This window comes from Phyllobates terribilis, unplaced genomic scaffold (assembly GCF_046119375.1).
Source record: "Phyllobates terribilis strain yellow unplaced genomic scaffold, ASM4611937v1 Scaffold_2__4_contigs__length_985480577, whole genome shotgun sequence".
Classification (NCBI taxonomy): Eukaryota; Metazoa; Chordata; class Amphibia; order Anura; family Dendrobatidae; genus Phyllobates; species Phyllobates terribilis.
Genome location: NW_027362762.1, coordinates 794628270 through 794653101, shown reverse-complemented (window position 1 = coordinate 794653101; position 24832 = coordinate 794628270). Strand labels below are relative to the sequence as shown.

The window sequence follows — 24832 nt, the reverse complement described above, 5'->3', positions numbered from 1 at the left end:
TTTCTGTAATGGCAGATGAAGTGAGCTAGCCTAACTATTGAACTGAGCCAGCCACCTTCAAGCATTCATCAACATTGAGAAAAAGGAAGCTGTGTCAGTGGATCCAGAACCAGGAGAAGGGGCCCAAATCTCCTTTGATTAATGATTTTATTACCATTTGGGAGTAGCTTACAGCATACAATTCAAATATTAATATAAAATTCTACATCTCCATCTAATGGAGGTTGCAGACAGTTTCACTTTACGTGACAGCAGACTTGTGAATTCTCACAGCACGTACAGTGAGCACTGTCAGGATTCTCCAGCGATGATGGCGAGACAGAGTATGCATTCTCCTGGACACATTCTGACTAGACTGTGTCTGGCCTCGCTCATCACACTTGTAATAAGTAAGGCCGTGCACATCTAGTCGGAATGTGGCCAAGAGTATGCATATTGTATACTTGTAAGCACATATTGCCCACTCCCGAATTCAGCACCAGAGAATCCTTATAAGCGTGTTGTGCATATTGTTAGGATTCACAAGTCTGCAGTCACACAGAGTGACTGCAGACTTTTGTGCCAAACCCGGACAACCTCTTTAATGTCTCATCCAACATATGATTTTGGGACTGAATGGAGGAGAAGACTCAAAGCCATCTTCCAAATCTAATGCAATGTAAAGTCTCCTTGGGAGAACAGAGGTTTTTATGTAGAGAAGTAAGGAACCAATTTCACATTAATTGATGGTAATTCTGGAATGAGATGTTGAATCCGCACAAATAAAATATTTGGGCGTCCACATATTTTTGGGCAAGGGTGTTATGCGGGATGCTTATATACTTAGACAGTGCTCACAGTCAGCTGCATAAATAACCATTATTGTTCAGGAAAAGAAGGTTTGAAGAAGACACATTGGTTAATATCCGATTTTACTCAGCGATAAATCCTTTTAGCTAAGCACTTGTGAGTGCTTCATACCCCTTACTGACAGGATAAAACCAGTCATTTCTGAATTTATTTATTAGAAATATCAACTTCCTGGAAAAAAAAATGACTACCATGCATCTTTCTGATCGAATCACCTAAAGCAAAAATGTACAGCAATTAGTCAGAGAAGACATTTCAAGGTTAAGTATAGAGAATGCTACAAGCTATGTACAGAACAAAATACTGTCTATTAAATATAGACGGTCAATGCCATGTTCACACTACCATGAACTTCCCTTTTAAAAAAAGATTTGTTTTGCACAATGGTAAAAATAATGGAACATTAGACAGAACAGAGGAAACGGAGTGTCATATATAATACATATTGAATGTGACTCGCGGACAATCATTTAGGACCGCTTTTTTTTTTTTTGAAAGCCCGGAATCATGTTTCGAGTGCGCTTAAAAAACTGACAAGTGCCACAAAAAATGCACTTGTCTACAGTCAATCGTAGTTCTATCCCACATGAGAAAGGGCCCCAATAAACCTGTCCTCGTCCCTCCAAGCCAGAAGGCCACAGCGAGGGCCAGGGGCAAGGGGCCTCCCCTAGCCAAAGTCAAGTGAGACCCAGTCTTGCTCTTAGCTTTTTCCTGGGTTCCCATATAAGCTAGAACTAGGAGCCATTAAAGGGGTATTCCCATCTCCAAGATCCTATCCCAATGTGTAGTAGATGTAATAATAATATTAGCAATTACCTCTAATTAGAAATGTAGTATAGTTTTTCTGATTCACTATGTATCTTTCCTCATGTGTCGGCATTGTAGGACCTTGGGTATCCATGGTTACGACCAACGATCTAGTGACAGTTAGCTAGTTGCTAGTGGTCGTAACCACAGATACCCAAGGTCCTGCAATGTCCAGCATATGAGGAAAGAGACAGCGAATCAGAAAAACTATACTACATTTCTAACTGGAGGTATTTGCTAATATTACTATAAATTATTACACCTACTACTTATTGGTATAGGATCTTGGAGAGAGATAGGAATACCCCTTTACCCTTTAAGGTCAGCACCCCTCCCTAGAGAGGAGAGCCAGGGTTCAGGGGGTGAGCAGAACCTGATGGCCACATAATCTCCATTAGACCTATCAGAAGGGAACCCGTAAGGGAACTGCATGCTGATAAATCCCAGTGGCAGGACACACTTGCAAAGGGTGGCACATAAGTCAAAACAAATTGAATAAATAATTAAGGTGTTTCTACTGTAATACTAGCTGGACCTTCAACCGGGAGTTTTAAAAAATTCCCCATCCTTGCCAAAAGGTCCAGAAACGGGTGTGTGTTCAAATAAGAATGAAAATGTGAAGTGTTTGTGACGCGCCCCTGGGCCTTCTGTGTCGTGCGGCATCGCGTGCACGGGGGCTTACCCGGAGCCGGATCAGATGGGGGTAGTAGTCTCGTGGCGGTGACCCGGTCCGTGCCCAGGGAGTCAAACTAAGTGGCGAGTCTATTAGCAGTAGATGTTGGATGACTACGCCACCCGTTGAATGCAGCTTTGGAGCTGCCGCTGCAGGGCAGACCGCAGAGGCCGGTGGAAGGATGGTGCAGCGGGGATGGTATAACCCCCAACGGGAGGGGTATGGCCTCAGGGCAGCCGACGTGGATGATGGGGGTAGCAGGAACCACTCAGAGACGATGCGTGTAGTTCAGGGTCTTTACTGGTGACAAAGATAGACCCTCCCGGAGTACTTGCTAGCGATCGGGGCCTGGTCAGTCCTTGAGCAGATGGGATCTCCCCTGGCCAGGCGGAGTTGTAGGCCTTCCCAGCTAACTGTACTCTTCTGGCTACCTTGCTAGAGGCGGGTAAAAGTAGCCCACGTCCCTGAGTGTACCGTGTGGTGCTCACCCGTATGGCCGGTGACTCGGGGCCTTCTAATGGCTTCTGCTCCACGATGGCGGTGCTGGTCCCACGCGTGTGACCGTGCCTTCGGGTTTCTGGGCCAGAGGACCTGCAATCCCCTGCCGGTCGGTTTCTGCTGCTGGGTAAGGATTAGTCCCCACAGCCTCGGACTCCGGGTCCGGTGATAACTTCTCAGTCAGGGCGAGCTCTGCAGCTGCCAGCCCCTGACTCCTTGTAGCACTGCTCCCACAGAGCTCCTGTTGTTTCTTCCTATGCTGCTTCTCTTCTCTACTCTTGTTCTCTCTCTCTCCCCCTCTCAACTCTCTAACCCTGCCTCAGCCCCAGGTTTATACAGGGGAAGTTCTTCCCCTCCCAGGACTGGGCAGGAGGTGTGGCATGCATAGGATTCCTGACCAAGAGACCTCCCACCTGCTCTCAGACATAACATTGCCGTTACTGTGGAAACCAGACCCCTGGGGTGCCACATTTGTGCAAAAGTGCCAAAACTCAAGTGGTTTTCCCATTCCCAGTGAGTTAGGGCATCTTAGGGTCACCAATCCTGGAGCAATTCGGGTTTTAAACTTACCAGCCCCAATGGTTTTGATCCTGGAGGGCCAGGTTTTCCACCAGATGACTATATAAGCAATCCAGCGTACTAACCAGCGCACTGTACCCAGTGTGCATAATGTATCAATCTACTAAGGGGCCCGCCACTCGAAAGCCGCCTTCTCGAAAGATACTACACTTGATCTTAGCCAAAAGGCCGAAAAGCGATCATTTATGACCTCTGCTGTGATTTTCATACAATAATGTGATTAGAATTGCAATCAGATGATAACCTTGGTGCCCACACTACATTGCTCCTCCACAAGCCTCTCCTATTGTGAGACACCCTTAAAATTACATTCTAACAGATACCAAGATTTTAATAGCGCATGTGGTTTGGACAACCCCCATTTTACCCACTAGAGGATGGTTTCCTCGCTGATGGCCACAACAAAAAGTTCCTCTCATCAGAATACCTGGTTTAGCTTATTCCTTTAATTGAGGTCAGCATATTGCCTCATGAAATAAAGACTAATTTTTGGGGGACCTTGTGCTTTAAGACATTGTTTAATTCAGAGGCGTTTCACGGTTAATGAGAAGTCCATAAACAATACTACACATGTTATAGCTTTGCCTAGCAGTACCCAATACTTTACCCACTACTGCATATCTACCTATACATACTGCTCAACATTGAAAATGTAACTAGAAGAAGGAAAAGTCATGCAATTATGGAAATCACAGGATCGACAGACATGTTAATGATGTGCAAAAGATGAAAAAATGGCAACAAAATTTTCAAAACATTTTTATTAATTCAGAAATCCCCGCACTTACACGCCTTTGTGGCTAATAATGAGGTTATTAATGGTTGTCTGAAGAATGTTCTGCACGATGAATGTACCTGGGCAACCAATCATCCACGTTAATATGCAACATTAAAAGTTTCTAAACACTTCCAAAATCTGTTTGCTGAAAACATTAGAGATTGATCCGATTTGGGATCCTAAAAATGTAAATAGAATTATACAGTACAGGACCCATCATTTGCATGGGGACAGAAGTATCATAAAATGCCTTCTGCTTGCCTCCTTTCCAGGAGCTTTACGGTTTTAGCTTGAACAAAAACAGATAAATCTTATAAAAAATGGCTCTATTAAAGCACCATTGCAGCGTCTTTTGTTTTTTTTTCAGCGCTGGAGTGGTGCTTCTAATGTAAGGACCCTACACCCTGATCTTATACACACTCTCCGATGTCTTTACCTATTCTCAGCGCCACTCCAGTCCCACAGTACTAACTTCTGACCGCAACGTCACAAGCTCTCAATGCAAATCTATGAGAGCCAGAACAAAGCCCACTTATAGACTTGTATTGAATTGTGACCTCCAGCTTGCGCCGTGAAACACTGGAGCGATCCGGGAGGTCACAAACAGCCAGAGACCGACGGGAACGGCAGTGATAAAAGGTGAAGAGTAGGATCAGGGACCTTAGATTAGAAGCAACACTACAGCGGTAAAAAAAAATAAAAAAAAAATGATGGACTGGTACTTTAAAAAAGGAAGAAAAACGGAAGCTACTTTAAGCCTTGTAATTTCTAAATTCACCAACCTAATGCTACAATGAAATCTGAATTAGTCCCCTTACTACCTTAAGCCACCAAGTTGTAACCTCTATCATTAGTCTACATACAAAACTGGAGATGAGTGGGTTAAAATCTGCCCTGCCAGTAGTCCAGTAATCAGCAGCAGGTGGGAATTAAAGAGTGCGGTTTATTTGTCAACGCGTTTCAGAGTGACTTCTTCATCAAGACATTGTCCTGATGAAGAAGCAAGTCACTTCGAAATTCGTTGACAAATAAACCGCACTCTTTAATTCCCTCATGAAGTAGTAAGTCACTCCATGATGCTTTGACAAATAAACCGCATCTTTTTAATTCCCGTCTCCTGCTCATTATTGGACTACTGGCAGTCCAGATTTTAACCCACTTGTCTCCAGGTTCACAGTCTCCACATCATGGATTGCAGCAGCCTTTTTCTAGGATTTCACAGGGGTTGTTACTTCGCAAACCAATCAGGTGATCTTGCCCGGTTCTTATCTCCCGGTTTCTTCTTGGATAAAACCCTATTGCGCTTATTATCTTTCCAGCCTCTCTTGCTCATTAATTATAGTCTAAATGTACATCATCCTATGTGGCCTCCATAGACATGTTAAAGGGAAACTGTCAGCAGGATTTCACACGCCAAGCTATTTATACACACACATGTAGCCCTTTCAAAGACAAGTTCAACAATACCTTTAAATGGTCAGTCCGTTCCTCCATTACTAAGAAATCAGGGTTGGAATTAATATGCAAATGAAGTTGAAGAGCTGTGTGTAGATATGAAGCCTCTGTCACTCCGGCTCTATTCAGCGCTGCCTCCTGCTTGACTGACAACTCCTTTGCTTTAAGTCACACAGCATAGAAGCAATCCAATAATGATTAACTTGCTTTATTATGGCATCACAAATACTAAAAACAACAGCAACGTTTCGACCTCTAGTCAAGCTGGACAAAGACCCAGACCTATACTTAAGGCCGAACATTGCTGCAGTTTCTGAATTTTGTAATGCCAAAATAAAGCAAGTTGATAATCATTGGATGCTGAAGCCACAAACTTACTTTAATTTTTCTTGGGAAGAAGCGATCAACCCACATTTGGCTTCCATGCATCTACATGGTATTGAAGCTTGATGCAGTCTCAACACCTTTATTGAACAGCATAGAAGCTGTCAGTCAAGCAGGAGGAGTCAGTATTCGGTCAGTATTTTTTCTCAGGAGTCGGAGCCAAAACCAGGAGTGGGTGATAAATGCGGAATTGGTGACTTGTTTCTATCATACCTTTTCTCTGATTGTTCCTCACCTGATTTTGGCTCCCACTCCTGAGAAAAAATACTGAACGAATACTGATCAAATATTGATAGTGGGGCCATGGTCTTACATTATCAGCACAAAACTGTTCTGGCTCTGGATATCGTTTCTACTCAAATATTTTTGCTTTTATTTCTCAGGTTTTAAACTCATGTAAAGCTTCATGGCTTGGGTTTCTATGGGCATTCAGTTGCATGCAAGCCTTAGAGCACCAAGCACAATGCCAAGCATCAGATGGAGTGGTGTAATGCACATTCTGAAGCAGTGCACATATATCCTGTGGAGTGATGAATCACACTTCAGCGTCTGACAGATGAGTCTGGGTTAGCAAATGGCAGGAGAAAAATACCTGTATGACTGCATTTTGCCAACTTCCTCCAACACTTTGGTGGAGGAGGATAATGCTTTGGCTGGTTTTTCATGGGTTAATCTAAACCTCTTAGCTCCAGTGAAAGGAAATCTTACTGCTTCAGGATAGAAGGCATTTTGGACAATTGTAGCTTCTACCTTAGTTGTAACAGTTTGGGGAAGAACCTTTTCTGTTCTGGCATGACTGTTTCCTCGTGTACAAAGCAAGGTCCATAAAGGCATTTTTAGGCGAGTTTGCTGTGGAAGAACTTGACTGAACCTTACAGACCCCTGACCTCAACTTCATAAAGCACCTTAGGGATGAACTAGAATAAAGATAGCGAGCCAGGTCTTCTAGTCCAATAGCAGTGTTTGACCTCAAAATTCCCACAGACACCACCAAAATTTGTTTCGCTACAAAGGAGGGACCAACTCCATATTAAAGGGTTTGTCACCTACTTTAACATTGATGGCCAATCCTTATGATAAATCATCAATGTCTGATCAGTGGGGGTGTGACACCCCGTACCCTCGCCAATCAGCTTTTCTTGGTGTCGTCAGCAGCCAGAACTGACCAGTTATGGAGCTGCACAGAGCAGATCTGTCTGTCTATTGTATAGTGGCTGCGGCAGGGTACTGCACATCCGATCCATTCAAATCAATAGGGGGCAGATGTGCAATACCTAGCTGCGGCCACTATACAGTAGACGGAGTAACTGATCACTTCCGGTAGCCACCAACAGAACAGCTGATAGGCAGGCATGTCACACCTCCACTGATCAGACATTGATGACCTATCCTAAAGATAGGCCATCAATGTTAAAGTAGTGGACAACCTCTTTAATGACAGACTTTAGAATGGGAGGTCATAAATAGTCCTGTCCTTGAATGTAGGTGTCCTAATACTTGTGTCCATATAATGGACATTTTCCTTGCAATAAATTATAAATGCCTCTAAATCTATTTGATCATCTACAGAAAACGTGAAACTTGCTGTACAGTCTACTTTATATTATCTACATGAATATGAGGCAGACAAGGTCTGATGCATTCCCACTCATGTTCTACACAAGACTATTATTCTATTGTGATTGACAAGAGCGGCCTTCAAGCGCTGACAAGATCTTCTCCGCCACGTGATATTTCCGAGCACTTCTATGAGTCACAAATGACAAATCAGTAAAATAAACTATAAAATAGCAAATACACAACCATCAGATCTTAAGCTTTATTTTGACCTCTGTACTGTGATTAATAGAGGCAGTCAACTTCCAGATTGCATATATTATTAAATAGATCTCCTAGTCTTGAAGAGGCTAGTGTACTTACTTGAAAATTAAAATTAGCAATGGATGCTTCTTGAAAGTTTTCATTCTTGATATTAAAATGAGCATTGAGAGAGCTGGAGTAATAAAACATACCAATTGTATGAAGAGGAAAAACTTTCAAAAAGGATTTTACAGACAATGATCTTCAAAGCAATCCGCAGTAAAAAAAGAGTGATTTCTGTGCTCACCGCCTATGTTGCGATCTCTCCACTGACTAGATATGTGGGTGCCGCTCACAGTGCATCAGGGGAAAGGGAAGAAAAGGAGCTAGCACTTTTGAGGAACATCTTTATTTGTGCATTAGTAAAAAGTTATGGTTCAATATTAAGCTCTGACACGTTTCCGATGTAGTCACGTAGTTCTCTACGATTAAGGGCGTGAAACGTGTCAGAGGTTAATATGGAACCATACATGTAACTTTTTACGAATGCACAAAAAGAAAACCAAGTTCTTAATCTTCCTTGGAAGCGACAGCTCCTTTTCTTCACTTTCTCCTTATCTTCAAAATAAGTTAACCAGCCTCATCAGGTCCAAGATATATTTAATAATGTATGTGCTTTATATTATAAAATCTGGTGACTGATCTGCTTTAAGGTTCATATTTCCTCTTGAAGTCATCCTGCTCTGTAGCTTGCTAACAGCGTAAGAGTTTCTTGCTCCATTACATATTGTCCTAGTTCGAAAAACTGACAAAATACAAGATCCCTCCACGTACTACTAGGAGAAGCTAAAGCGCTCATTTAAGATGTGTTCATCTATGCAGCTGTGTAAATATTTCCTCAGTGAGCCTACCTAGTGGTGGCTGAAGTCAAAAGGTTATCATTTAAAGGGATTGTCTGGTTAGAATATCCTCAGGATAGGTCATCAATATCAGATCGGTGGAGGTCCGACACCCCCACTGATCAGCAGTTACAAGCTCTGTGCAGCTTCTATTCAGAAAAAGGAGCTCCTATGCTAAAGAATAGGACCTGTTCCGCAGTACCAAGCAGCTGCCACTACACACTGAATTCAATATATTTACATCTGGCCAATGCCAGAACCTTTAACAGCTGATTGGTGGGGATGCCAGGTGTTGGACCTCCACTGATCAGATACTGATGAACTAGAAGTCATTACTGTACTCTGACCATACAGCCCCTTAACCTCTATGGCTGGACAATGGCAAGTTGGACACTTGGAGATGAGAAGTGGGAATAACCAATATGCACATGCAACTTTTACTAGGATGTCTTTTCCCACTCAAGCAAATATAATAAATCACTGAGGTCACACTACTGATATTACTGTCATGCAAGGTGTGGGAAAGACTAAGTGCAACACGAAGGGAAGAGGGGGAGGAAGCCCAAACACTAGGGAAAGAGGGAGTGGAGACCCCTAGGCAGATATAATATCACCCTGCCTACCCTACCATCCCTTTATATGTTCCACACCTATCGCCGAGCAGGACCCTAAACCCTGTCCCTAGAGCTCGGCCCTGGATAGGGAGGGGGAGGGGTGAGCACTGGTCAGGCCCCACTACCAACTAAAAACAACAAGGTAGACAAACAAAGGGGATTAACTTAGCTTGAGCAGACACCAGAGGAGTAATGCCAACTGTCCTCCAAGGGCACCAGGGAAGAAGCTAGCTGACTGCTAGTGCTCCATGCATTCACAAAGGTACATAGAAGTATCACCGGCGATTGTCTGGAGCAAACTGAGGGTTTTTAAACTTCCATGCAAGGGTGTGTCAATAAGCAGCAGGAGGGAGGTCACCACTGGGTCTTAAAAGGAAGAAGGATTAAGGAGGTGTCCGCAATGCCAAGTGCAGTGACCTTCTATAGCTAGATCCAGAGCGACTGTCTATTACACCGGACACATCATGACAGTTACTTTTCTACATTCTCTGCACAAAGCTAAAAAGGGGGGAATTTCCTCAGTTATAAAAAAAATACCTGCAGTTTAATGGCCGTATGGTTTACAATCGCTTCAGCTAAGCAGCAGTTTCTCTGTGCTGCTCTTTCAGTAAAAATGCTACAAACAGCATATTTGTATTGTGTATAAAAATAAGAGGAAGAAAGTAATAGTGTGTTGGGCTGTGCTGTGAAACCAAATACTGTAATATATATATATAAAAATTGCTAGAACATATTTGGAAAGGCATATGCACAAACACATAGGAAATCCATACAATGCCTTGTATCCATACATTTTTTTCACAATACACCCACAAACTTAAATGTATTTCATTGGGATCTGATGTGATATACCAACACAAAGTAGCAAGTATTTGTGAAGTGTAAAGGAAATGATAATTTTTTTTTTTTAATTTAAAAAATATAAATCTGAAAATTGTGACGTGCATTTCTATTCAGACCCCTGTAGTCCGATACTCCTATACAATAGAATAGTTTCAATGATCCAGTCAAAGTCCAGACCTAAATCCCATTGAAAGTCTGTGTCAAGAATTGAAAATTGCTGTTCACAGACGCTCTCCATCCAATCTCACTGAGCTTGAGCTAGATTGGACATAAGAATGGGCAAATTTTCTTCAGCCTCTAGATATGCCAATCTGGTAAAGACATACCCTAAAAGACTTGCAGCAAGAATAGCAGCGAAAGGTGGTCCTACATATTATTGACTCATGGGCTAAATAAAAATGCATGTCACAATTTTTAGATTTATATTTTTTAAATAATTAGAAAGCCATGTAACACTTTACAAACACTTGCTACTTTGTGTTAGTATATCACATAAAATACCAAGAAAAAACATTTACATTAGTGGGTATAACGTGAGTGAAAAAATGTGGAAAAGTTCACAGGATATGATTAGATTTTCAAGTCACTATCTGTGCCTTCATGAAGTGCTGCACTCTGTCTTCCTACAGGATGTATTGAACATGCTATGATTATTTTTCCCGCAGAATCCATCCATTGCACAACATCATCATAAAGTCCAAAAATGTCAATGCTAACACGTATAAGGTAGGATAGTGTGTTGTCATCAACTTAATTGTCCAGTGAGAAAAAAGATAAAAGTTTCCCTTTAAAAAGACAAATAAATATTATTACATGATTGGAAAAACTAATAAGCTCCATTACGAATGGTCACAATTGTCTTGTAATTGTGCAAAAAAAATAAAAAACAGCCAACACAGTGACACATTGGTTATTGCGGTGGTTGCAATTAATTGGTGGAGCCAAAATAAAACCGCTTATAAATTAGGAAGCAAAACTCCTGTTCGATAGTTCTTCGCTACATTTTTGTTACCATTTTTACCCCTGTGTAAAACAGACCGTTTTTCTCCAATGTTTGCCTCCGTTTTGCATCTGTATTTAACTTATCCCCAAATATGTTAATGGCCAAAAATGGACAGCACACAACGTGTACAACGAATGTGTGAATGTAGCCTGACAGGTGGGCTCTAGAGTATTTATGGGCTAAAACTTGTTTGTTGGCAACAGTTTTCTGTTCGCTCCCCTCTGATCTGCCTGGAACAATAGGAGCTACATATACAAAAATCAAGGAATTTTCATCATAGGGAACCATTCAGATGGTTTTTACCCAACAATGAGCCATTCTGCAGTCTCCAAATGTGCCCTTAGAAGCTTCTATTCAATGATTTTTGTGAATAGGAAGTTTAATGCTGCTGTCCAGTCAAAGTGTTGAAGACACTGCAAAAGTCGAGTCAAGCTGTCCACGCCCCATATCCGAAATACTAAGGTATTAAGTTGACACTGTTTTGATAAAGAGTGTAAAAGCCACCCCACCGCCACAAGGTGCACCCAATCAGGATAGTCCCTAACTCTAGTATCTCACCTCCCTATGTACCAGCAGGCCTCAAAACTGAAGGGGGCAGATCAGGATCTACACCTGACTGTTTCAGATCTGCCTGTGGAAAGCTAAACAAACAAGGAGCACAGCCCAAAGAGGAAATGGGGAATGGCCTCTCCCTCAATTGTAATAAATACAAGGAGCTAAAATACATGCGCCAGCATATCTGTTAATGTAAGGAGTAATGTGCAGGTGAGGTCTGCTGGCACATAGCGGGGCGATTTCTTAGAGTTAGGGACCATCCTGATCAGGTTCACCTTGTCGTGGTAGGATGATTTTTACGCTCTTTAGATCAAACTAGTGTCAACTAAGTACCCCATTTATTTACATGTACTATTACTATCAATTTAACTACTATTTGTTTATTTACTTACTGTAGGGTATCTACTCATTTTTTGTCATCCTAGGTTTTCTCTGTATTACCCCACCCACACCACTGATTGGCAGCTTTCAGTGCACACTGCATAGGCAGAAAGCTGCCAATCAGTGGTGGAGGCAGGGTATACAGAGCTCATGAATCTGGAGAACTGCATGGCAGCAGGTTTAGTTCTCTAGTGATAATCTCCTGCTGAGAAGACTGATTTGATCAAAACTACAGCAAGCAGCCCAGTAAGTGACATACAGCTGGAATCAGGGTCTCTATTTTTACATTATGCTGCTCTGAGATTAGATGGCAAAAACCTGGTTACAGATTCTCTTAAAGGATGTGATGGAAACCTGTACTATTAGATCAGAATAGCCCTTTAAAGCAGAGGATTTGGGAATGGCTTTCCTGCTTCCATAGGACAGGATTTCATCTCATTTTAAAAAGTGGAACTAAATCATGTGCTTGGTTCTCTTACTATTACAACAGATAATTCAGCCCAAGTGCATTTCATTTAATGCCCCTTTTGTATTTATAAATATTCTATTTTTTATTTTTTTTTTAAAGACCCCATGCTTCTCTGGAAAGGTGTCACCTATGATTAGAGACATAGTCATTGACAGCAGAGAAAGCAGATTTCTGCTGGGTTTAGAAGAGCATATTATCTAACAGCTGAAAATACCAGTGATCCAAATATGAGCTCATATTAAGAAGGCTGCTGCTGGTACGAGAAGACCAAGTTCCTCATCCTACGCTTCTGTTCTCATAGAGGCAACATTGGAACAGAATGACACTGCAATAAGAACAGGCAGTGATGCAGGCTTATACAGGGAAGCATACTCTACGTGTTATGTCCAGTATATACAGTCGTTTACTTGTACATGGGATCCACATTTGCAGCTGTTTATGCCGTTAGTAGCTTCATTCTGCATTTTAACAATGAAACATAATGTAAAAAATAAAATCTGCATCCAGAAAATGTATGAACGTATGTAAAAGCCCTTGTTACAGGTTGTATAGTATCTATATGCATATGATGTTTTGCAAAAGAAGAAACGTTCACATTTTTACATTGTATATACCAAAGAACAAAATATTTGCAGAAAAGATGTTGCATACTTTGTGTTGTCCTATGAATCCTTATATTTTTTTACACTAACATTAAAGGGACTTGTCCAATACTATAATATTGATTAAAGGGAATCTGTTAGATTACATAGCAAAAACCTGCTAAGTGCAGCATGAGTTATTGGCAGAGACACTGATTTCAGTTATGTGTCACTTATTAGGCTATGTGCTGCTTCAATACAATGAGTGTTTAACCCCTTTACTACCTTGGGTTTTTCTATTTTCGTATTTTTCTCCCCTTCTTCCCAGAGCCATATCTTTTTTTTCCATCAATATGGCCATGTGAGGGCTTATTTTTTGCGGGACGAGTTGTGCTTTTGAAAAACACCATTGATTTTACCATATTGTGTACTAGAAAATGGGAAAAAAAATTCCAAGTGCGATTCGACAACTTTTTTTTTTTTTTTTTTAACCATGTTAACTAAATGCTAAAACTGACCTGCCATTATGATTCCCCAGGTCATTACGAGTTTGCAGATACCAAGCATGTATAGGTTCTTTTTTATTTAACGGATTCTCGATTTTTCGTGATCTGGGGCCGGGTGAAAGCTTATTTTTTTGTGCTGAGCTGACGTTTTTATTGATACCATTTTGGGGTAGATACGATGTTTTGATAGCCTGTTACTGTATTTTAATGCAATGTTGTGGCGACCAAAAAAAAAAAAAATTCTGGCGTTTTGATTTTTTTTTCTCGTTACGCCATTTACCGATCAGATTAATTCTTTTTTTATATTGATAGATCGGGTGATTCTGAACCCGGCGATACCAAATGTGTGTTTTTTAATGGTTTTATTTTGAATGAGGCGAAAAGGGGGGTGATTTGAACTTTTATATATTTTTTAATATTTTTAAATACATTATTTTTTATTATTTTTTTTTTACTTTTCAATTGCTTCAATAGTCTAGAGACTAGAAGCTGCGATCATCTGATCGCTTGGATTGCACATAGCAGGGCTTCAGGCCTGCTACGTGTAATAAAAATGCTCATCTGCTATGAACGCCGACCGCTGGGCGGCGATCATATCAGATCAGCTATAACCACCACAGGGGTCTCCTGCAGACCCCGGGTTCTCATGCCAACGATCATATGACGGGCGCGCCGATGGGCGGGTCTTATGACGCGCATCCGGCTCGTGTATGTTAAATGCAACTGTCAGAGTTTGACAGCGACGTTTAACATGTTAACAGCTGAGGGTGGATCGTGACTCCACCCGCAGCTGTTAGGGGCACATGACAGCTGATTAGCTCTGCTACATGCCATATCTAAAAACAACTGCTGCACCCAGTCAACTAAGTGATACATTGCTGGAATCAGGGTCCCTTTTCCTGCATTATGCTGCTCTCAGGTGAGGTAGCAAAATCCTGGTCACAGCTTCCCTTTAAGATAGGTCATCAGTACTACATTGGTGGGGGGCTAATACCAGGCACCCCACCACTCAGCTGTTATAAACGCCAGCAGTGGCCGGATGCAGACAGTGAACAGAGTGGAACAGCACAGCTCCACAGACTGTATAGTGGCTGCTCCTAGGTACTGCAGATCAGCTCTTAGTCATTTGAACACAAAAATGTCCCCTGTGTGAATGAAGAGGTGGTGCACATGCAAGACCACCACTCCATTCACTGTCTATTATTTTATTATTATATTTAGCTATAAATTAGGAATATATTAATTCTAAAATGTAAAGGTTACAATGGTGCACCTGATACTACAATAGCTTGTCAGTCTGCAGAAGAATCCCCACGGACAGGACGTATAATGTAGGACAGCCTCGGCTCTCTAGTAGGAAACTAATAAAACCTCTTCTATTCCTAAAAAATGAGACAAATAACGCTACGGCTACGATTCATTAGGATTTGCATTTTGCACACCAGTCTTAATTGTGGAAGGGCTGGAGTAAGATGTCCTACATGTATAAGGAAGCATGACTGTTAAAAAGGACCGTGTACCAGTTTAAGCATGTTAAACTGGTTACATCGTGGAAAAGTGCTGAATAAAATAGCTTTTTTATTTTTTTATTTTTTATTGGGTGTTTCTGATTGCTAAGGCTCTACATTAAGAGGTCAATGGTGTCAACAAGCACGTGGTGCTGTAGGAAACTCAGTAACAAATTGGGTCAATTAGAGAACACGTACGCCAATCTTGTGCTATTTAAAATAGAATAGAGAAGTAGACAAGGTTAAATAGCAATACGTTGCAACTGTTTACTGTTGTTGGTGTTTCTTTATTCTGCACCAACGTGTCAGATTTGTTGTGATTTATTTAAATATATATATATATATATATATATATATATATATATATATATATATATATATATATATATATATATATATATATATATATATATATATATATATATATATATATAATCACAAATATTTTAGTGCTAATCTGTAGCATTAGGCCCATGTTATATTATGTTTGCTTGGTTTCAAAAATTATAATGGTGGCTCAGTGGTTAGCACTGCAGCGCTGGGGTCCTGGGTTCAAGTCCCACCAAGGACAACATCTGCAAGGAGTTTGTATGTTCTCCATGTGTTTGCGTGAGTTTCCTCCTACACGCCAAAGACATTGTGAGCCCCAATGGGGATACTGATAACAAGGTCTGTAATGCGTTATGGCATTGTATAAACAAGTCAAATAAATAATATAAAAAATTCTGGATACAGCACTGCCAAATGTTAGACTTTTTATTTGTCTAGTTTTCAGTGCATGATTCCTGTGAAGAAAAATTTGATACATTTCAGTTTTTCACTTTGCACAAATCACTTTCATGAAAGAAAACAAAAAAGACAAAGTAAATGCTTAATATACAGAAATAAATAAAATAAACAACACCCGTTCTTGAACAGATTACAGATAATAAAGTAAGACACAGCCTTGCATGGAGAGCAACGTTGGAGAGATATTCTCTTCAAAGATGAATTCCGGTTTTCACTGTACAGGGCACATGGCAGACTGTGTATATATAGCGTTGCGTGGGTGAGTGGGTTGCTGATGTCAACGTTGGGAATCGAGTGGCCCATGGTGGCGGTGGGATTATGGTATAGGCAGGTGTTATGGACAACAAACACAGATGCATTTTATTGATGTCATTGTGAATGCACAGAGATACCGTGATGAGATCCCGAGGCCCATTGTTGAGCCATTCATCCACGACCATCACCTCATGTTGCAGCATGATAATGCACGGCCCCATGTTGCAGCATGATAATGCACGGCCCCATGTTGCAGCATGATAATGCACGGCCCCATGTTGCAGCATGATAATGCACGGCCCCATGTTGCAGCATGATAATGCACGGCCCCATGTTGCAGCATGATAATGCACGGCCCCATGCTGCAAGGATCTGTACACAATTCTTGGAAGCTGAAAAAATCCCAGTTCTTGCATGGCCAGCATACTCACTGGACATGTCACCATTTGAGCATGTTTGGGATGCTCTGAATCGGAGTATACATCAGCGTGTTCAAGTTCCTGCCAATAACAGCAACCCTGCAGCCATTCAAGAGGAGTGGACCGACACAGGCCACCATCAACAACCTGATCAACTCTATGCGAAGGATATGTGTTATGGCAAGAGGCAAATGGTTGTCATACCAGATACTGACTAATTTCCTGACCCCTTCCCTCAACCGGCCTCCCCAAATGTGTATAATTGCACATTTTAGAGTGGCCTCTTATTGTGACCAGCCTAAGGCACACCTATGCAATAATCATGCTGTCTAATCAGCATCTTGATCTGCCACACCTGTGAGGTGGATGGATTATCTCTGCAAAGTGCTCACTAAGGCTATGTGCCCACGATGCTGAATTGATGCAGATTTTTCCTGAGCATTTCTGCATCTCCTTGGCAGAAGAAATGTATTCAGATCTTACATGTGTTTTTTCTGCCAGGGAGAAGCGTTTAAGCGTTTTTGCATGCATTTCCGCATGCGTTTTTTCAAGCGCTTTCCAAGCGATTTTAGCATCACTTGGAAAAGTGCTTGACAAGTTGGTCACACTATATAAATCCATGCAACTGGAATGGATTTATATTGTGTGACCAACTTACGCTGCTTTAAATGCAGCATCAATAGTAAAAAAAAAAAAAAAAAAAAGAATTAAAACGTAAAAAAAACCATTATACTTACCTCTCCGGCGGCCCCCGGTCTCCTCTCCGGTAGAGTCCTGCGGTGTTCTGAAAGGACCTGCGGTGACGTAATTTAGTCAGCTGAAAGGTCACGCGACCGCTTTTTTTTTACTAATGGTACCCGAGATTGGAGGAGAGTCTCCTCTTCTCCAGACCCGGGTACCAACCGCACATTGAATCGCATAACATCCGCATGTGCACATGTATACATGCGATGTTATGCGGTTCAATGCAAGTCAATGGCGGCGATTTCACCGCGATTACGCACAAGAAATAGTTGTGCTGTGGATTTTTCCGCAGCGGAAATTTCCGCAGCATGTGCACAGCACATGCGGATTATCATTGGGAAACATGGCAGACAACTTAACAAGCGCTTTTAATGTGTTTTCGCGGCAGAAATGCCCCTGCGGAAACGCATTAAACCCGCATCATGGGCACACAGCCTACCACAGATTTAGACAAATTTGTGAACAAAATTTAAGAGAAAAAGGTCATTTGTGTACATAGAAAAAGACTTAGATCTTTGAGTTCAGCTCATGAAAAATGGGAGCAAAAACAAGTGTTCAGTATTTTAGTATCAACAGTGTTTATATTTTTGTTCAGTGTATATATTTGTATATGACCCACCAATTTATACTAACATCAGGCACATGTTATGTATAGACCCCTATAACATTGTTTCAGACATCCAAACACCAAATAACACGGTTACCTTCCCGCGCTCCTACTAGCTCTGCTTTCCAGCTTTCGTATGTTTGCTCGCAACTCAACCACTTTCCGACATGTGCCGTACACAATATGGTAAAACCAACGGTGTCGTTCATAAGTACAAGTTGTCCCGCAAAAAATAAGCCCTCACATGGCCATATTGACAGAAAAATAAAAAAAGTTATAGCTCTGGGAAGAAGGGGAGCAAAAAATGAAAATGCAAAAACGGAAAATGGCCTGGGGGTGAAGGGGTTAATGCCTTGCCTTCTGCTCAGTATCTCCGCTAGGCTAGGGTACATGTACTGCTGATTGAAAATGGGATCCATGTGTACTCTTTTGTATATATCGGGTGTACATAGTTAGAAATGCAATAAGTCCTGAATTTAACCTACATCAAATGTATATAAAATGCATTTAGGCTAGATTAAATCGGATTAGAGGAAGATAAAGGAAAGAAAATTAAAATACAATCCACTTACCCAATTCAGTTATGAGTCTTAAAACACCATGTTGGCTGCACCTGTAGGGTAAAAATAGTACCAATCAGCATTTATAATTCATGGACTGTGAATAAGATGCATATAAGTCAAATCAAATAAAAGTATTCCAGAAATATGCCAAAAAATAAATTAACATTTTCAGGTACTAATGTTTTTTAAAAATAGGGTAAATGAGAATTATTTTTTTTATAACACTTCAACTCCTAATAAATTTTGAGTTTCTACTCAGTTTCTTCTTTCAAAACACAGCAAAAAGACTCTTTCTGCATATAGCATTCCCAGAGGAGCATTGCATGTCCTATAAGTCCCCATATGCCAACTCGGTGCTTTCCACAAGGAGAAACTTTACCCCTTAGACTAGCTGTACTGTCGTTACTACCCGCATGTCCATGGGATGACACTGCTTGAAAACAAATGACCAGCAAAGACCATCCACTTGGTGCAGCCCTATGAGATAGATAAAGGTTTCAGGATGACCATTATTGAGATTGTTCAGTTTAGGAGAGAGCTTAATCTATCATGATGACAATCAGTAAGAATGTGCAGCGGTATGAGAAACCAAAATTCATTATCATCGCCATTTCTTCTGTAAAGTATAATAAATAAATGTTATGATCTGCAACAAGTACTAAGGAAAGATAGGGGAAAGCTGTCCCTACAGTAAGACTAAGCTGAACCCCTATGATGTAGCGGGCTGCCTGTTCCTAGCGAACAGACCCGCCTAAGTCCTCGGCTAGTCTGAATGAAGACCTATAGCATAAGGGGAGGGGTCCCTAAAAGAACTAAGGACTGGCACAAAAATGGGACACCTCTTAAACAGAGAAGTTGTTGCAGAACACAAAAAGGCAAACTGACAAAAAGGTACTAGAGGTCCCAGAAGGACCAAGACAACTGACAGAGAAAGGCACAGAAGCACCTGGCTAGAGAAACAATCAAACACTGAAGTCCAGCACAGCCAGAAGGGTGGAGCTGGAATATAAAGGCAGGTGGTCACATGACCGCAAAACACAAGATGGAAAAACAAACAGGAGGGTTCTAACAGTACCCCCTCTTTTATGAGGATCCTCCAGATCCTCCAGACCCAGGCCTATCTGGAAACCTCTTGTGGAAAGCTCTAACAAGCCTAGGAGCAGAGACATAATCCACCCTTACCCAGGAGTTATCTTCGGGACCGAAACCCTTCCAGGAGACAAGATACTGTAATCTCCCTCTATGCCATCTAGAATTCAGGATACGTGAAATTTCATATTTGCGGCCTTCCACCACAGGAGGAACTGTGACAGTGGCGTCCCTATCTGACACATCAGCCTTTTTCAACAAGGAAACATGAAACACAGGATTAATCTTCCAGGAAGTAGGGATATCCAACCTAACCGCAAACGGGTTAACAACCTGAAGCACTTTAAATGGACCCACAAACTTAGGACCCAGTTTTTTTTTAGAGGGAATCCTCAACCGCAGGTTCTTTGAGGACAACCAAAACATCTTTATCAATGATTTAGATGAAGGAATTGAGGGTAAACTGATTAAATTTGCTGATGACACAAAGCTAGGAGGGATAGCTAATACTAGAGAAGAGAGAGAGAGGATTCAAAAAGACCTAAATAAACTGGAGCAGTGGGCAGCAACCAACAGAATGGTTTTTAACAGGGAAAAATGCAAAGTACTACATCTGGGCAATAAAAATGAAAAAAGCATATCCAGAATGGGAGGAATAGAGCTAAGCAACAGTACATGTGAAAAAGACTTAGGTATACTAATAAATCATAGACTGAACATGAGTCAACAGTGTGATGCAGCAGCAAAAAAGGCAAATACAATTCTGGGATGTATTAACAGAAGCATACAGTCTAGATCACGTGAAGTCATTATCGGTCTTTACTCCTCTTTAGTCAGACCTCATCTGGAATACTGTGTACAGTTTTGGGCACCACATTTTAAAAAAGACATAGACAAACTGGAGCAAGTTCAGAGAAGAGCGACCAGAATGGTGACTGGTCTGCAAACCATGTCCTATGAGGAACGGTTGCAGGATTTGGGAATGTTTGGCTTGCAAAAAAGAAGACTGAGAGGAGACTTAATAGCTGTCTACAAATATGTCAAGGGCTGTCACATTGTAGAAGGATCATCTTTATTCTCATTTGCACAAGGAAAGACTAGAAGCAATGGGATGAAACTAAATGGGAGGAGACACAGATTAGATATTAGAAAAAACTTTTTGACAGTTAGGGTGATCAATGAGTGGAACTGGCGGCCACGAGAGGTGGTGAGTTCCCCTTCAATGGACGTCTTCAAACAGAGGCTGGACAGACATCTGTCTGAGATGATTTAGTGAATCCTGCTTTGAGCAGGGGGTTGGACCAGATGACCCAGGAGGTCCCTTCCAACTCTACCATTCTATGATTCATGTCACCCACAGTAAACAAAACCTCCTTACGTTTCCTGTCAAAATACTTCTTGGACTTCTTGTTAGCCTCTTGAAGGTTGCAACGTAAATTAGTCCAAACTCTCTCCAAATCACCAGAAAATTCACCTCCTCCGGCACCGCCGACCCCAATTTGGAGAACGAACCAAAAGACGGATGTCTCCCAGTACAAAAAAAAAAGGAGAACACCCAGCAGAGGAGGATGTATGATTGTTAAGAGCAAATTCTGTGAGAGGCAGAAACTCAGACCACACCTCTTGATTAATTAGCAAAAATTGAATATATAGATCGATAGGTTATATTCAAGGAGTTACCCAAGTAAGTCAAAAGCGTCTATTAAATCTCCCTTCGTTATATCTTTAGAAATTACATAGAGTAATCATATAAGTTAGTTTAGATACTTTATTAAACACAGCACACAGAAAACCTTTATAAAATGTCATCTCCACCCATAAAAACACCAATAAAAAGTTCTGGGCAGTGTGGTTTACAAATATCCTTAAGGCATATAGATAGTGGTGAATGCCAATACAAGGATAATACTGGTATATCCCTTTAAAGGTACAGGGAATGAGTACACTTCTCTCCAATCAAATGTCAGAGAGCTTTTCATAAGTAGTACTCTGATATAACATTATATGCAGGGTGAATAGCATCATATTCTTTCAGGGATACAGGAAATAAGTACACATCTCTCAATTCAGATACTTTTAATTGTATGCATAGTAAGTGATTTACAAGAAATATTTATATAAAGGGTGACTATAGGTTTCTCTAATCAGCATTAAGGCATTATAGACGTGCATGCAGTATTCCAAAGTATATCATTACATGAACAACATCATATTCTCACAGGAATACAGAAAGTAGTTATACATCTCTTGAATCAAATATTAATAAGACACTACATAGATGTATACAGCAATCAAATATCCACCATTAATCATGTATGTATAAAAGGATTGCTATAATCAGGCATCCAGATACAGACCATAAGCCATAGTAAAAGGTTCCACACTGCCCAGCACCCCTACGCGCGTTTCACGTCTTTGCTTCCTCGGGGGGGGGGGGGCACACCTCTTGATTGTCCACCACAAAACAATGCAAAAACTGTTCTACATCCTGGTACTTTATTTCTGTCTGTCCATTAGACTCAGGATGATACCTAGACGAAAATGACAAATGGACTCCCAACCTGTCACAAAAAACACACCAAAAGAGCCACAAACTGAGGTCCTCTATCAGAAACAATATCCGTGGGAATGCCATGAAGCTTGACAATCGCCTTAGCGACTGTCTTGGCGCAGGGCAACTTCATGAATGGAACCAAATGACACATTTGACTAAAACGGTCCACGACCACCCAGATCACAGTAAAACCCTCGGACACAGGAAGATCAGTAATAAAATCCATTGTGAGATGCGTCCAAGGCGCACTAGGAACCTCCAGAGGGCAAAGCAACCCCTCAGCAGGAGTATGTGAAGCCTTTGACCTAGCACACACAGTACATTGACGCACCCACTTGATGACTTCCTTCTGCCATCCAGGCCAACAAAAACTGCGACTGATAAGTCTCCTAGTCTCCGAAATTCTTGGATGACCTGCCAACCGAGACTCATGACACTCCACAAACAAATCTCTCCTAAAGGCTCTAGGCACGAACAACCTCCCATGGGGAGTGTTAGATGGAACATCATCTTGAGCTTTCAGAATCCCATTCTCCAAAAAGGAGTCCAAAGCCGCCACCACAACTCCTTTCTGTAAAATGCTCTTCTACTCCTCGGCACCGACCGTAGGAGAGAAGCTGCGAGATAAAGCATCGGCTTTAACATTCTTAGTACCAGGGATATAGGCAACAGAAAAATGAAACCGAGAAAAAAAAAGTGTCCACCTAGCTTGACGGGCATTCAAGCACTTGGCAGCATCCAGATAGATCAAATTCCTATGATCTGTGAAAACCTGAATAGGAAATGTAGCGCCTTCCAAAAAATGACGCCAATGTTCAAATGCGAGTTTAATAGCCAGCAACTCCCGATTTCCAACATCCTAATTCAGGTGGGTTTCCGAAAATTTTTTGAAAAGAAGGCACAAGGATGTATTCCATCCTTGTTCTCCTGAGACAAAACAGCTCTGACCCCCACCGATGAAGCATCGACCTCGACCAAAAAAGGCTTGGTCTCACCAGGCTGCATAAGGATAGGGGCAGAACTGAACCTTTCTTTGAGATACTCAAATGCTTCAATGGCCTCAGTAGTCCACTGGACCGTATTTGCACCTTTCCTGGTGAGATCAGTCAGAAACGTAACAATTACAGAAAAATTCTTAATGAATTTCCTGTAATAATTGGCAAAACCCAAAAATCTCTGTATAGATTTCAAACCAATAGGCCTAGGCCATTCCTGCACAGCCCGAACCGACACCGGGTCCATCTCAAAGCCCTTGCTGGAGACAATGTAGCCCAAAAAACTAATTTTCTGCACAGCGAACTCACATTTCTCCAGCTTAGCAAAGAGTGAATTATCACTCAATAACTGCAAAACTTCACGTACACTCTGCCAATGGGACTCTAGATCTGGTGAATAAATCAAAATGTCATCCAAATACACAACCACATTCTTACCAATCAAAGGTCTCAGGATGTCATTAATAAGGTTCTGAAAAAATGCAGGTGCATTGGTAAGACCAAAGGGCATCACCAGATTCTCAAAATGACCTACTGGAGTGTTAAAGGCAGTTTTCCATTCATCACCCTCCTTCACTCGTAACAAATTGTATGCCCCCCGGAGATCAATTTTAGAGAACCAGTTGGCCCCCACCAACTGGTTAAACAAGTCAGGAATTAATGGTAATGGGTAGGAATTGCGTACGGTAATCTTATTAATTTCACGAAAATCCAGACATGGACATAAACCGCCGTCCTTTTTTTTAACAAAGAAAAATCCAACTGCCAGAGGCAACTTAGAAGGTCTAATGTGACCAGCAGCCAGGCTAGTCTGTATGTACTCCTCCAAGGCCTTTCTTTCAGGGATAGTCAGATTAAACAAGTGACTCTTGGGAAGAGTAGCACCCGGAACAAACTCAATGGCGCAATCATAATCCCTATGAGGAGGTAAAACTTGCGACTCCTCCTCTGAAAAAACCCTCCAAAAATCTTGAATAGGTACAGGTAATTCCCCTTTTTTCCACAGCCGCAATGCGACCGTTACAACACTTATCATAGCACTTCGGACTCCAAGACTTAATCACATTAGTAGACCAGTCCAGCAAAGGATTGTGCAGTTTTAACCAAGGCAAACCTAAAACTACCGGAGAGGGTAAATTATCTAATACAACCAAGTCCAAACTTTCTTGGTGAACTCCATTGATAGTGACAGGAAATGCAGCAACCTTGTGAGTAATACATTTCAAGGGAGTGTTATCAATTGCAATCACAGAAATAGGTGCTGACAAAGGTTTGGATTTCAATTTAAGTTTTTCCAAAAACCCTTTATCAATCACATTAAGTGTTGAACCACAATCCACAAATACCCGAAATTCAAATCAACTTTTCCTGCAAAGTAGTACTCCCAGAAATAAATATTCCTGCAGAGCGTAAACAAGCAATACGGGCGTACCTGACCTTTTTTTTCCCTTTACTTAACCCCTTAACCCCCGAGGGTGGTTTGCACGTTAATGACCAGGCCAATTTTTACAATTCTGACCACTGTCACTTTATGAGGTAATTACTCTGGAACGCTTCAACGGATCCCCCTGATTCTGAGAATGTTTTTTCGTGACATCTTGTACTTCATGATTGTGGTAAAATTTCTTCGATATC

At 41.4% G+C, this 24832-nt stretch overlaps 1 protein-coding gene across 10 annotated transcripts in view; it reads right to left on the bottom strand.

Annotated features, from left to right (window-relative positions):
- Positions 1-24832, bottom strand: part of CDKL5 (cyclin dependent kinase like 5) — a 407568-nt gene that overhangs the window by 294825 nt on the left and 87911 nt on the right. For all 10 annotated transcript variants that reach the window (XM_073667428.1, XM_073667416.1, XM_073667414.1 and 7 more), the window contains one exon: positions 18569-18609. The gene's annotated coding sequence lies outside the window, so the exon portion shown is untranslated. The remainder of the gene's footprint in view (positions 1-18568; positions 18610-24832) is intronic.